Source organism: Bufo gargarizans, chromosome 3 (assembly GCF_014858855.1).
Source record: "Bufo gargarizans isolate SCDJY-AF-19 chromosome 3, ASM1485885v1, whole genome shotgun sequence".
NCBI classification, from domain to species: Eukaryota; Metazoa; Chordata; class Amphibia; order Anura; family Bufonidae; genus Bufo; species Bufo gargarizans.
This window is the reverse complement of record NC_058082.1, coordinates 319,598,768-319,613,952: the sequence shown is the minus strand read 5'-3', so window position 1 is coordinate 319,613,952 and position 15,185 is coordinate 319,598,768.

Below are 15,185 nucleotides of genomic sequence, written 5' to 3'. Positions count from 1 at the left end.
CTGTGTATCCACCTGGCTTCTCCACAACGCAACTGATGGTCCCAACCCTATTTATAAGGCAAGAAATCTCATTTATTAAACCTGACAGGGCACACCTGTGAAGTGAAAACCATTTCAGGTGACTACCTCTTGAAGCTCATCAAAAGAAAGCCGAGAGTGTGCAAAGCAGTAATCAAAGCAAAAGGTGGCTACTTTGAAGAACCTAGAGTATGACATATTTTCAGTTGTTTCACACTTTTTTGTTATGTATATAATTCCACATATGTTAATTCATAGTTTTGATGCCTTCAGTGTGAATCTACAATTTTCATAATTATGAAAATAAAGAAAACTCTTTGAATGAGAAGGTGTGTCCAAACTTTTGGTCTGTACTGTATAGCCATGCATCCAGCCAATCAGCAGCCAGTCAGCCCTTTGATGTCACAGCCCTATAAATAGCCTCAGCCAATTTGTATTTGCCGTTCAGAGTTGCAGTTATATGTTCTAAAGCCTTTTTTTATTGTGTATTAGTGGCAAAATAAAAATATATTTACCGTTCAGCAGTGAAGTTATATGTTCTAAAGCCATTTGTGCAGTGTATAAGTGGAAAAAGAAAAATATATTTGCCGTTCAGCGGTGCAGTTATATGTTCTAAAGCCCTTTTGTCATATATTAGTGCCAAAATAAATATATATTCGCCGTTCAGCGGTGCATTTATATGTTCTAAAGCCTTTTGTGGAGTGTACAAGTGTAAAAAAACACTAAGGGCCTATTTGCCGTTCAGTGGTGCAGTTATATGTTCTAACGCCAATTTTGTTGTGTAATAGTGGCAAAAGAAAAATATATTTGATGTTCAGCAGTGCAGCTATATGTTCTAAAGACCTTTTTTGCATGTATTAGTGGAAAAAATAGTTCCTATTAGCCGTTGTGTGGTGTAGTGAGAAAATTATAGACTTTTTTGGGGGTGTTTTAATTTCCTTTTTATTTATTTATCTGATCTAACAGTATTTCAGACAGAGAAGTGCCAGGCCCTGCAGAGGGGAGTGGCAGAGGCCTAAATGTTTCTGGCACAGGCAAAGTTAGCAGCAAAGTAAGGGGGCATGGCAGCAGGAGTCGTGTCGTGTCTTGACTAGCAACCCATCGATTCTTGAAAAGTTGACTCGGTCATCTCTGTAATACTGATGGATTACTGACCAAATGCTGACCCCAAATGCTGACCAAGTAAAGGTGAATGTTCAAAAGACAGGATCCGTTTTTTTGGGGTTATTGTTCTGACAGATCAGAGGAAGGGCAAGCGTTTAATAGAACAGGTTCTGTAGACATCTATGTGGAATCAGCCGATGACGGTGTAAAAGGAGTGCGCTTTTTCTTGACACTAACATCGACCTGTAAGGCTGAGATCATAGTTGTTTGATCAGTTTTGGCCAAGTGACTGCCCAAATAAGTGAAGTGTGCAGTGATTCTAAGAGCGATGCCTGTCATCTGCATGTCATACTGACTCACAGTATTATTTGACCTCCAGAGCAGACTCCCTATGTCTGTTACTGTAAGACACAGTGTTCTACACCACCATAAAGGCTCTCTGCAGCGAGGAAATAGCAATTTTTAATGCGATTCGCCACAAATAAACTCGTATCGAACCAAAAATTTAAAAAAAAAATGGCGAAATTTGCTCATCTCTAAGTGGAATAATAAAATACTTTCCCATGTGATACTATATTTAGCATGTACTGCAGCGTGTAATTTTCTTATTGTCCAATATGACATTTTAACATGTCTGCACCAATTTTACAAGAATCTTACATGAAATTGATACTCTGGCAGGTTTCGGGCTGCTTTTCGTACTTTTTTGCTCTGCTTTGATCTACTCACATCATGGCACAGTCACCATCACATGCATCTCCCTTTTTACTGATGTTAGCTTAAAGAGGTTGCCTTGTTTCAGAGCTGAACCCAGACATCCCAATTTTCACCCAAGTAGCCCCCTAATATGAGCATTTAATGCTTTGATGCTCTCCCTTTCCCTGCACTGTATTGCGCAGGCAAGGGCTGTTTGCTTATATTTTTAAACTACTAGGCAGAGGCTTCTGTCTAGCAATGTTTCCAGTGCCGTTACAGTAGTAAAAAATAAAGTATTGGAATCGCACTCACCAGATCTTGCGGTCAACCGAAATGCAACAGCCCACCTGGAGTCCAAGATTCCTTAGGGCTCCCTCATAGTGAATCCGAAAAAAAGCAATGGAGGCAGCATGTCCGGTAAAAAAAACCTTTAATGGGTACAGCCAAGTGAACTTAACGTGCAAAAAAGTTGTGACGTTTCGGCCGCTTCACAGCCTTTATCAAACACCCTGTGCCATTTAAAAGTACCTGCTTAAATATATTAAAACACACCCACTATCAATGGAGTGGCCAATAACAAAGACAAGAGATACTGTTGTCATACAAAGTGCGCCCACAGGTGCTCTTACAAGGTATCTCAATCATATGTGTTAGGTCCCCTATCCAACATACCTGCAGAGCGCACGTGTATCACGGCGTACCCAGGCTTCTGGCGCGCATGTCGGGAGAGAGGGAATAGCGTCACCGGCCGCCTCCCTCCGAGTCAGCTGAACGCAGGCAGTTCCGCCCCTTCATCGCGCGTCATCAAAAATCTCCCGGCATGCGCGCCGTTGCCAGGGACGCCTAGGAGTCACTTCCTCCCCGTCGCTTACAAGCGATCGCTCCACCACATCGCGTCCACGGCGCCAGCTGCCAAACCCCAGATCCGGTGGCACAAACGAAGTGACTCACCTAACATTTGCGCCCTCTCACGCGAAGGGGGACATCCGCACATGGGCAGGCAGCAACACCACGCCTCCAGCCAAGCACCCGGCCTTGGTGACGCCGCGGCTCCGCCCTCCCCACGGACATGGGGAGGGCGGAGCCGCGGTGTCACCAAGGCCGGGTGCTTGGCTGGAGGCGTGGTGTTGCTGCCTGCCCATGTGCGGATGTCCCCCTTCGCGTGAGAGGGCGCAAATGTTAGGTGAGTCACTTCGTTTGTGCCACCGGATCTGGGGTTTGGCAGCTGGCGCCGTGGACGCGATGTGGTGGAGCGATCGCTTGTAAGCGACGGGGAGGAAGTGACTCCTAGGCGTCCCTGGCAACGGCGCGCATGCCGGGAGATTTTTGATGACGCGCGATGAAGGGGCGGAACTGCCTGCGTTCAGCTGACTCGGAGGGAGGCGGCCGGTGACGCTATTCCCTCTCTCCCGACATGCGCGCCAGAAGCCTGGGTACGCCGTGATACACGTGCGCTCTGCAGGTATGTTGGATAGGGGACCTAACACATATGATTGAGATACCTTGTAAGAGCACCTGTGGGCGCACTTTGTATGACAACAGTATCTCTTGTCTTTGTTATTGGCCACTCCATTGATAGTGGGTGTGTTTTAATATATTTAAGCAGGTACTTTTAAATGGCACAGGGTGTTTGATAAAGGCTGTGAAGCGGCCGAAACGTCACAACTTTTTTGCACGTTAAGTTCACTTGGCTGTACCCATTAAAGGGTTTTTTTACCGGACATGCTGCCTCCATTGCTTTTTTTCGGATCCAGTGCCGTTACAGGCACTGATGGTTGGATTTAGCGCTGCCCTAGCCGTTTTACAGGTTAGGGGAGCACTAAAGCCCCCCTTTTAGTACCGGTGATGTCACCAGGCTCACTGCTAGGCGGAAGTCTCCACCTAGCTTTAACCATAGAGAGCCCGGGATTTTACTGTATCTCCAAAGAAAGCCTTGGAAATGGAGAGCATCGGAGCATGAAATTCTCCAATGTTCATGTGGCATGAGGGGCATGAGGGGCATGGTGAAAATAGGGATATGTTCAGGTTCAGCTCTGAACCCAGACAACCCCTTCAAGGGTGAATAGGTCAATACCTCCTGCATCCTCAACATACACTTTGTCTATTCTGAATAAAATCCAATGGCATTAGAGGCTTCAGCTTGTTTATTTCCACCTCTTTCAATGATGGCTGCTTATAGAAGATCAGAAGATGATGAATGAAAACAAAAGAGGTTTCACTGAATGTTCCTCGTAAATGTTACCAACGGTTACCCCTATTTTCACCTTCCGTTAGACATCCTATAAAAAAAACTCCCACATAATAATAATTAATCAAGACGCTTGTATCCTGGATCATGTAATTCCTTAAAGGCCTTTCTTTTGACTGGTTCCTAGTTGAGTGACCCAAAATCAATTAAATACATATAAAACATAACTTTTAATCTCATTACTTTCTAAAATAGATAGCCCTCAAGATAAATAATAATGGTACAAAAAACATACAGTAGCAAAAAGCTTCTTGGCAGTAGGAACATTGGTGCATGATGGCACACTAAAATAGTCAGGGCGGGTGCTCTGTGGTGAGGTTATCAGGGCCAGCTTGACACCCCTGTTGTAGGGCAATATTAGGGACATTGATTCCGATTCCCATTCCCCGTCTTATTTTCAGCATCCTCATCTTTGCCAGGGAGAGCCTCATCTTGTTTTCCCCGGACAATTGATGCATTCCAGAACCCACCAGCAGAGTGGTAGGACAAACAGTTTTTATTTTAGTGTGCCACCGTACACCAATCTTCCTACTGCCAAGAAGCTTTTTGCTATTGTATGTTTTTTGTACCATCATGATTTATCTTGAGGGCTATCTATTTTAGAAGGTAATGGGATTAAAAGTTACGTTTTATATGTATCTAATTGATTTTGGCTCACTCCTTTAGTATATTTTTTGCAATTATTGGTGATCTGCAGCATATATACTTCTGTATCTCCTCTTTGTTTTTTGGTTCCTAGTTGATTTTATAAAGAAAGACCTAAAGGCATATTTCAGTTCTTTAAACAAGACAGGCCAGTTTAAGGTTGTAAATGTGGTAGAAGAGAAGATCTGCGATTTATCTCTCCATCTTACAATAAAATAGAAGCTGGGTGAAATATTACTGTAGAGGTTTGTAAATAGCCAGTGTCTCATTTTTCTCTCTGAAGTTATGTGCTGAACCTCTTACAATGACTGTCATGGTGGAGATGAGAACAGACAGCACAATGTAATGTGCTGCGGAGTTTATAAAGAAATAAAGCGAGATAGAGAATGTAATGGCTTGATTTACATTCAAGGCAAACAAAGCCAGCCAATTCCCCAGTGTATTGTCCCAGAGACCATAAATACATATCAAAATACAGTATGACCCCGTCAGCAAGGTCCACCCATTACCTCACGTTAGTATGCACTGTCTGATCTTTCCCGCTGGTGTCTAGGGCTGGATTGTTTCCTATTTATCTCTAAAATTCTTTCATGATCTTTGCTGTATTGTTCCAAGATGCAGTAAATTGTAGCGCATACAGTAAGTGAAATGTGAATATCTATAAAACCGCATTTTAACACCATATAAAACAAATCACATAGTAAACGGAGGTTATTAGTCTATTTGCTTAGAATGCTTTTGTTCGCTTTTATATAACGATGGCCTCTTCATGTCGATTATGTTTCATACTGGTAAATAATCTTTTGTCTTGGAGACATGATATATCCAAGATACTGTATATTTGGATATTGATTAATAGTTACCGCCTTGTATTCAATTTCCTTGAATCACTTATTGGCAAATGTCTACGTATGATTAATGAATGGTCCAGAATAAAAAAAATGGCTACTTTGGCTAATGGCCAAAAACTGTACCAGCACTGTGCATGGGTTGTGTCAGAAATTGCAGCTCAGCTCTGTTGAAGTGAATTGGGATAAGTTGTAATAACCTTTGGAAATGTGTGGCACTGTTCTTTGAAAAAAAACAGCCATGTTTTTTCTAATCCCAGACAACTTTTTTGAAAGGTTACTAAGTTTTCCCAAAACTTTTCACATGTCATAGAAATATGTCAAAAGTTTGGACTGATTGGGTCTGAATGCTGAGATCCCCACCAATCACTAGAAAGAGGATAGAAAAGCTTTCATATATCATGTCTCTCCTCGGTGCAGTAGATGGGCTCAGTTGAAGTCTATGGGCTCATCTTAATTCAGGCCTCTGCAACGACAAGAGAACGTGATATGCAAACAGTTCTTTCTCTTCAATTTAGCGATTGTTGTGGGTGTCAGCAATCAGACCCCCAACAATCAAAACTTTTTATATGTCTCTATAAAACTTAGTGACCCTTTATCAATGTTAAACTCATTTCCCTGACCTATGTAACAAATTAAATGGTAGACTGACATACCGAAATTTGGAAGTCTTCAAGAAACTCAACAAGTTCTTTTTACTCACATTGAGTAAAAGTAGTTTAAAATGTTTTTTTAAATTTACACCACAACAAAATAAGAAAGAAATCATTTAGATTGAGCTGAGAATATGGTCAAGCAGATCCACAGATGTTTAAATTAGTAATTTTAGATTACTAATCAACTTGAGACCAGCTACAGAAGAGGAGCCAACGTTCAGAGAACCTTTAGTTGGTCAACAACTCCCAGTCCCACCAGTGGGTTCAGCCAACATCTAATGTGAGTAAATCTTGTCGATCACCTAATTACAATATACACTAGCTAATATGGCCACAAAGTCTTTTTAAGGACTTTTTAACATAGAAAGTATATAGTGTATTTGTATTGTGCAGCAGTTGTGTGCCAGGGACACCGCAGGTATATAGGTGGGACAAACGCTATTGGAACAACTATTTGCAACGGGTGTGATACATCTGTTGATCCCCAAAATAACTGATTAAGGGGTGCAATATACCTGCTACCACAAAATACTGATTAAAGGGTTTGATATACCTGCTTCCGCAAAATACTGGTTTAGGGGTGTGATATACCTGCTTCCACCAAATATTGATTGAGGGATTCTATATACTTGCTTTCACAAAATACTGATTGAGGGGTGCTATATACCTGCTTCCACAAAATACTGATTAAGGGGTTTGATATACCTGCTTCCACAAAATACTGAATAAGGAGTTTGATATACCTGCTTCCACAAAATACAGATTGAGGGTTGCAATATACTTGCTTCCACCAAATATTAATTGAGTACTGCGATATGCCTGCTTCCGCAAAATACTGATTAAGGGGTTTAATATACCTGCTTCCACAAACTACTGATTGATGAGTGCGATATACCTGCTTCCATCAAATATTAATTAAGGGGTTCTATATACCTGCTTCCACAAAATACAGATTGATGGGTGCTATATACCTGCTTCCACCAAATATTGATTAAGGGGTTCTATATACCTGCTTCCACAAAATACTGATTGAGGGGTGCAATATTCCTGAAATAATGCAGATCTATGAGTGCCTCTTATAGAGCCCCCAGTAGTAATAAGAACGCCTAATGTCATCTGGATTTAAAATTACCCCCGTGTGCCCCCTGTGTTTATAATGCCCCCTACTGTTATAATGCTCACCCAGAAGTGCCCCAGTAATTATATTGCTCCCAACTGTTATAATGCCCCTACAGTGCCCCAGTATTTATATCGCCCCCTACCGTTATAATGCACCTACAGTGCCCCCGGGTATTTATATTGTCCCCTACTGTTATAATGCTGGCCCTGAAGTGCCTCCAGTATTTATATTCCTCAATTTAGTGTCCACAGAAATTATAATTCTTCAGCCCCTCCACTATACAGTCCCATGTAAATAACATTATTTCCCTCCCCCCTAAAGTCCCATGAAAATACCATCACACCATCTCTCCAGGCCCTCTCCAATATACAGTCCCATGTAAATAACATCTCTCGCTATCTACAGCCCCCTCCAAAATACAGTCCCATGTAAATAACATCACACCATCTCTCCTGCCCCCTCCAATATACAGTCCCATGTAAATAACATTACCTCCTCCCCGGCTGCCTTCAACATACAGTCCTGTGTAAAGAACATCACCCCCTCCCCAGCCACCGTCAACATACAGTCCCATCACCCCCTTAATATTCTGTCCCATGTAAAAACCATCACTCCGACAGACACCTTCAACATACAGTCCCATGTAAATAAAATCACCCCTCCCCAGTTACCTCCAACATGCAGTCCCATGTAAATAACATTACCCCTCAACATTCAGTCCCATGTAAATAATATCACTCCCTCCCACAGCTGCCTTCAACATATAGTTCCATTTAAATAACATCACTGTGCCCCAACCACCTCCAACATGCATTCCCATGTAAATAGGATCACCCCCTCAACTTTCAGTACCATATAAATAACATCACTCCACCCCACTGTCCCATGTAAATAACATCACTCCACCCCACTGTCCCATGTAAATAACTTCCATCCCATTAGCCCTAACATACAGTCCCAGTTAAATAACTACAACTCCCAGTATTGATCTGCCTCTCTGTTCACTTACCTCTCCTCATATAGCAGACCTCACCACAGCTTCTTCCCAGGAATTCTCTTCACTGCTATGGCGTCCTCTCCTGCACTGGTCACATGATGGTGACATAATCGCAGGTCCTTTTCAGCTACTACATTAAGAACTGATCACATGGACTGTGATGTCATCACAGGTCCTTCAGCTCTTGCAGGGCATAAGATTCAATCGTATTGCCATCCTGAAGATGGCAATACAGTTGTATCTATCTGGCAGGCAATACATTCGGGGCCTGGGACGAAACATCAGGGGCCCATGCCCCGATTGTTTTAACCTAGTAAAGCCCCTGTTGGCGGGCATACAAACGCGCAGCTGGCTGGTCAGCCATGCAATATGGCTGGGTGGAAGGGCGGGCAACCATTCAACCGTGCAGGATGGCTGAGCAAAAAGGCAGGCAGTAATACAAACGGAGCGGATCAGCGGAACAAGTCAAAGGGGGGTGGGGGATGATCTGTGGGGTTGTCCAGGGTCAAATCAATATTACAGACAGCCCTGGAATAGCCAAATAAAAAATAGTAATTCAACAATTTAATAGGGCCCTGATGCCTCCCCCCCTGCTGCTGCTGCTCCCGCGCCCCTCCTCAGCTTGGACCCCGAAGCAGCCACTTTCCTTGCTTCCCTGATAGCTACGCCACTGGGCCCGCGATACACCTGCTTCCACAAAATACTGATTAAGGGGTTTGATATACCAGCTTCCACCAAATACTTATTGAGACCTGTGATACACTGCTTCCACAAAATACTGATTGAGGAGATTGATATACCTGCTTCCACCAAAAATTGATTGAGGCCTGTGATACACCTGCTTCCACAAAATACTGATTAATGGGTTTGATATACCTGCTTCCACAAAACACTGATTGAGGGTTGCAATATACCTGCTTCCGCAAAATACTGATTAAGGGGTATGATATACCTGCTGCCACAAAATATAGATTAAGGGGTGTGATATACCTGCTTCCATCAAATAATGATTAAGGGCTTCTATATACCTGCTTCCACAAAATACTGATTAAGGGGATTGATATACCTGCTTCCACCGAATACTGACTGAGGCCTGCAATACACCTGCTTCCACAAAATACTGATTAAGGGTATTGATATACCTGCTTCCACCAAATATTGATTGAGGCCTGTGATACACCTGCTTCCACAAAATACTGATTAAGAGGATTGATATACCTGCTTCCACCAAATATTGTTTGAGGCCTGCGATACATCTGCTTCCACAAAATACTGATTAAGGGGTTTGATATACCAGCTTTAACCAATTACTGATTGAGGCTTGCAATATTCCTGCTTTAACAAATATTGCTTTCCTCTAGAGATTTTGGCACAGGGTCATTTTGAAAATGACAAGCAGAGTAAGAGGCAGGCTGTTCCGCAGAGGTGGTAGGTGTCGGGCAGGTGCACCAGGCTGGAGCCTAAGTGGGAAGTTGGAGAAGGAGCGTGCGATTACGTCAAATGACGCACCAGAGTAGGTTGAGTGGCTCACTCAGCCTTCCGCATCTGCACCCTCCTCATCCTCTTTATCTGCACCCTCCTTACTCTCTGCTGTGTGCATTCACAAAGACACCACCACCATAGCCCCTCCACATGAGTCAGAGTAATTATTTTCCCATCCATAACCAGACCTTACCGATGCGCAGCATTTATTGGCCCAGCTGTCTGACGACAGTACCCAGATCAGCCCAAGGAGGGTGGTCCCCGCTGTTGCTGCCTACTCCGAGACTCTTATGTTAGTGGTGGTGAAGGTGACGATGATGACATGTCGATGAATGTCACGTAGGTGCCCAGAAGAGAGGAAGTAAAGTGGAGTTCAGAGGTAGGGACGGAGAAGCAGATATGGAGGAGAAGGAGGAGAAGCTGGCAGAACTTGCAGTGCACAGAAGACAAAAAGCATACTGCAAATGTATCTGGAACGAGCCATCCATCATGCATGGTCACATCAGGATGCCGGCACATGGCTCCGCAGTGTGGGCTTTTTTTTATTGTGTCAGCTGCTGACAATAGTGTTGCCATCTGCAGCCTGTGCTGTCAACGCATAAGTCGGAGTAAGCCCAACATTCACCTAGGGACGACCGCATTAAGAAGGCACCTGGCGGGGGCAGAACCTGCGCCAGAACGAGATGGCTGCATAAGCCAACTGCTCCATCATACATATCACCCTAATAGCCTGCAACTACAGCGTGGAGTAAATTGTCAAAATAGGTGGCTCAAAGGCTGGAGAAGTCGCGGTACAACAAAGAACATCTGCAAGTGGCGGCGAAATGGATAAATGCGAAATGGATAAATTTATCAAGAAAGCAGCCGCTGCAGCCATTGCCTGAGAAAGCAAGATGGCGCCGGACACGCCTCGCCCCCCGAACCGCAGACAAGCTCAAAGGCTGGAGAAGTCGTAGTACAACAAAGAACATCTGCAAGTGGCGGCGAAATGGATAAATTTATCAAGAAAGCTGAACTCCATGTATTCCGCCATTGAGGACCAGTAGAATAGAGGTAGGCGCAACAACTTACGTTTTCGCAGTATACCCGAGACTGTAGCTGCAGGAGACCCTCCAACACCATAGTGCAGATCTGCCTATCCCTCCTAAGCCCCAATACGGCACACGAGGTTATCTTGGAGCGGACTGAGAGAGCCTTAAAACCAAAACCTGCTCCCTCGCCCACACTGATGTAATTTGTAAATTCCTGGCATTCCCTGTTAAGGAAGCGATTATGTTCAAAGCCCGTTCTAGCGGTTCAATTCAGTGGGAATGCAACAACATACTGATTTTTCAATATCTGTCCCAATCCACTCTGAAAAAGCGAAGAGCAATAAAGCCTTTAACCTACAGTTAGACTTTACCCTTTGGCATTTCCTTTATGTTTGAAGGCCGCAGACTGTCCATAACCTCTTTCCAAGACCTGGAAACAGCATACGACCTCCTGGGATGCGGTCCTTTAAACATCAAAAATTGGGACCCTATGCAGGATATATTGGACTTACCGATCCTTCCACAAGTGGAGCCATGGGAAAGACAACGCACCCCAAAATCTCAGAGAAGCAGAAGAAATACCCCGGTATCAACTCCAAGACGCCTGTCAGTAGTAAAGTGAAGATTCCCAAGTCGACTCCTGTCATATACTAATAGAAGTATTTAAGTGGTATATTTCTCTATGCATTTAAACACTTCAACTCTTTCCCCTGTAATTTTCCTCCTTCTGCATTTTACTACTATAACACCTTCCTCTGATCCCTGACATCTCTATACTCAATGGTTACAAAATTTAACCAAGGGTGATACAACACAGAACCAAGTTCTCTCTCCCTTACATATTCTTTCCAATTCTTCAGTACTTGAAGTTTTTCTATAAGTTTCACTTCTATAAGGTTATAACTGTTCATTATTTTACAATGGTCAAGATAATACTCTGGCCTAATTGTTCACTTCTTATTAATGTTGATAAGAATACAGACAGGTACTATTGCAGAAATCAGATCTATGTATACAGTAAATGGTCTCTCTTTGTGGCGTATGGACGCTCCTGGGGGCTGGGCACTTGGGACCCACACCCCTCCCATACTCCCTTAGCACATTTAGGTCCCACAACATATAAGTCATGACTGACCTCCATATTTCCTCATATAATGTTAAGGGATTTAAGTCACTTTCCAAAAGATCTCAAATTTTCTCTCAGTTAAAGAGAATTGTTTGTTCAGCAATCCTTCCTCAAGAAACACATTTTAAATTTGATCAATACCCCAACCTCTCATACTCTAACTACCCTATTTGGTATCACTGTGGTTCCAACTTCTCAGCCTACAGGGGCGTTAGTATTGGCTTCAAGAGGAGGAGCTCTTTCCAGTACTGCTCACAGGTACACGACCCGGAAGGTCATTATTTATTGTTGAAGGGGTCCTTTGAAAATCAGATGTATACGTTCATTATCATATATGCTACCAATTCCTGCCAATGCCAGTGGTTTAAAACACTTCTCCCATTAGTAGAGAAATTCAAAGAAGGCATAGTAATTATGGGTGTAGACTTTAATATTTCACTTGAACCCCTATTAGACTCCTCCTCTCAAACATCCTCCCTCTCCCAAAAAAAACTCAGGGCTATTTGTAACTATTTCATAACTCCCAATTAGTTGATGCATGGAAACTCCTAAATCCACTGTGTAGGGATTACACTTATTACTCTAACTCCCATCATTCCTACCATAGGATTATCTATTTATATCCAGAGAACACCTTCAACTCTGCACTAAGGCTGAAATAGGTTCTCTCCACCTCTCAGACCATGCCCCAATTCATTTATCTCTTAACTCCCCCTTCACGCTCCAAAATCATTTAAATGGAGATTGAATGAACAATTAATCACCTTACCAGAACTCAAAGCCCAAGTACAAAACCTTCTGGATGAATATTTCCATCTGAATGCTATTCCCGAAACATCCCCCCATTTGGTGTGGGATGCCCACAAAGCATTCATTAGAGGCCAATTTATTAAATTATGCTCTTATCTGAAATCCAAAGGGTTGAGTGCCTTCACAAAAAAAAAAAAAAAACTATTAGAATCAAAGCTTTCCCAACTTAATGATCTCAGATCAGAATTAAAAAATCTTAACTCCAAAACAGCCAAATACTTTCTACACTTTCAATTGAAATACTTCGCCCATGGCAATAAAGCCTCTAAACTGATGATGAGCTTTATAAAAAAGAGGAAAGCCCAAAAATATATTACTAGAATAAACAAAAAAGAAGGTGGCTCAGCCATAACACACATCTCGGACCCGATTAACTCCTTCCTTAGCTCAATCTCTCTCCCAAAATTGGATGCTGCCCAAAAATTAGCCCTCAGCCCTGATGAACTTGAAAAAACTATCCACAGACTCCCGAACGGCAAAGCTCCGGGCCCTGATGGCCTCCCTGCTCTTTATTACCGTACCTTTAGTAAATCCCTAATCCCCCACTTCATACCTTTTATGCAACCAAGCCCTCCAGGGTTCCCCCCTGTCAATGGATATAACCAGAGCACATATCACCATTCTGTCCAAGGAAGGGAAAGATCCAGCCCAGTGTGCAAGTTACCGCTCCATATCTTTCCTGAACTTGGATTTGAAATTAATGGCCAAAATGCTTGCCAACCGCCTCTCACTTCTCCTTCCCTCTCTGATACACAGAGACCAGATGGGTTTCATCAATGGTAGGGAGGGGAAAGATAATTTAACGAGAATTATTAACGCTCTCTACCACGCTAAAAATAATTCCATCCCTCTTGCATTGCTGAGCACTGATTCAGAAAAGGCAATTGATAGGGTCAATTGGGATTTCATGTGCCATGCGATGATCAAATTTGACCTTCCAGTACCATTCATATACGCCACATTCGCCATGTATACAAATGCTTCTGCATCAGTGCTGGTAAATGACTCTATTTCCCCTTCTTTCGGTATCCTTAATGGTACCAGACAGGGTTGACCCCTATCTCCCCTATTATTTATCATGATTATCAAACTACTCCTCCAAGCCATCAGGCAAGAACCTAAAATAAAAGGAATTAAATTGGGAAAACAAGAACACAAGGCAGCCGCCTTTGCTGATGACTTGCTAATTCTAACTACTGTATAAATCCGCAAACCTCCTTGGCTGTCATCTACAATTTGCTAGAAAAATTCAGCCCACTATCCAATTTCAAGATAAATATGAAATAATCCCAGGTCATGAGTGTGGGCCTCCGCCTATCCTTAACAAATTCCCTAAAAGCCATATCTCCCTTCAACTGGGAATCCCCATACATCACATGCCTAGGGATTAAAATAGGCCCAGATCCCAATGATCTCTTTAGACTCAACTATACCCCTCTTCTCCAAGCTATAACAGAACAACTGACCCAAATTGATCTTCAGACTTTATCATGGTTTGGCAGGAAATACTTAATTACATCCCTGGTCAGTCCCAGACTTAATTATCTACAACAAGTACTCCCTATCCCAATACCTAAAAATGTCTTCACTGCTTTAATAAAACATATCCGCAGATTCATCTGGAAGCAGAAAAGCCCAAGAGTAGCAACTTCAACCCTTCAGAGGCCTAGAGATATGGGGGGTATAGGTCTGCCAAACCCCCAGCTTTAGCATAAGGCCATTCACCTTGCCAGAGCACTAGACTGGTTTCGTAACCCGGCACACAAATCCTGGGTCGAGATGGAATCTTCGATCTTTCACTTTTCATTTAGATCACTTTTAATTGGAGATTCAAATAATATCAACCTCTTCTCCAAACCCAATCCTGTGATAAAAGCTACATTTGAAGTTTGGTTTCAAAACTCTGACTGGGGTTTCCCACTCCCATCCCCGGTAATCCAAGTTAGGGACCTGATAGACTTAGCTCAAGTAGAACTAAAACAAAGTCTCCCTCCTCAGCTAAAAATGTTCCAAATTCCCATCCTGTCATTTTTTGCATTTTTTGACAAAGAAGGCAAACTGATAAATAAAAGAGAAATCGCCATATTGCTCTCCATTCCGAACGCTTTCCCCTCCCTAACTTTCTACCTTCATTCCTATATAGCAAAGAATATCCCTTTCCAGGCCCTTCTCAGGACTTGATTTGCAATCAGTACCATAAAAAAAAAAACTATCTCACACATACAAAAAACTTACTGTACCTATCATGATGCCGAAACCTGCTTTTATAGGCCATTGGGAAAGAAACTTGAATACATTCTTCTCATCTCAAGACCTAACAAAGCTTTTTATCTCACTACAGAAATCAAGGCGTGCACTTATTCAAGAGAACAGATATAAAATCCTCACAAGATGGTACAAAACT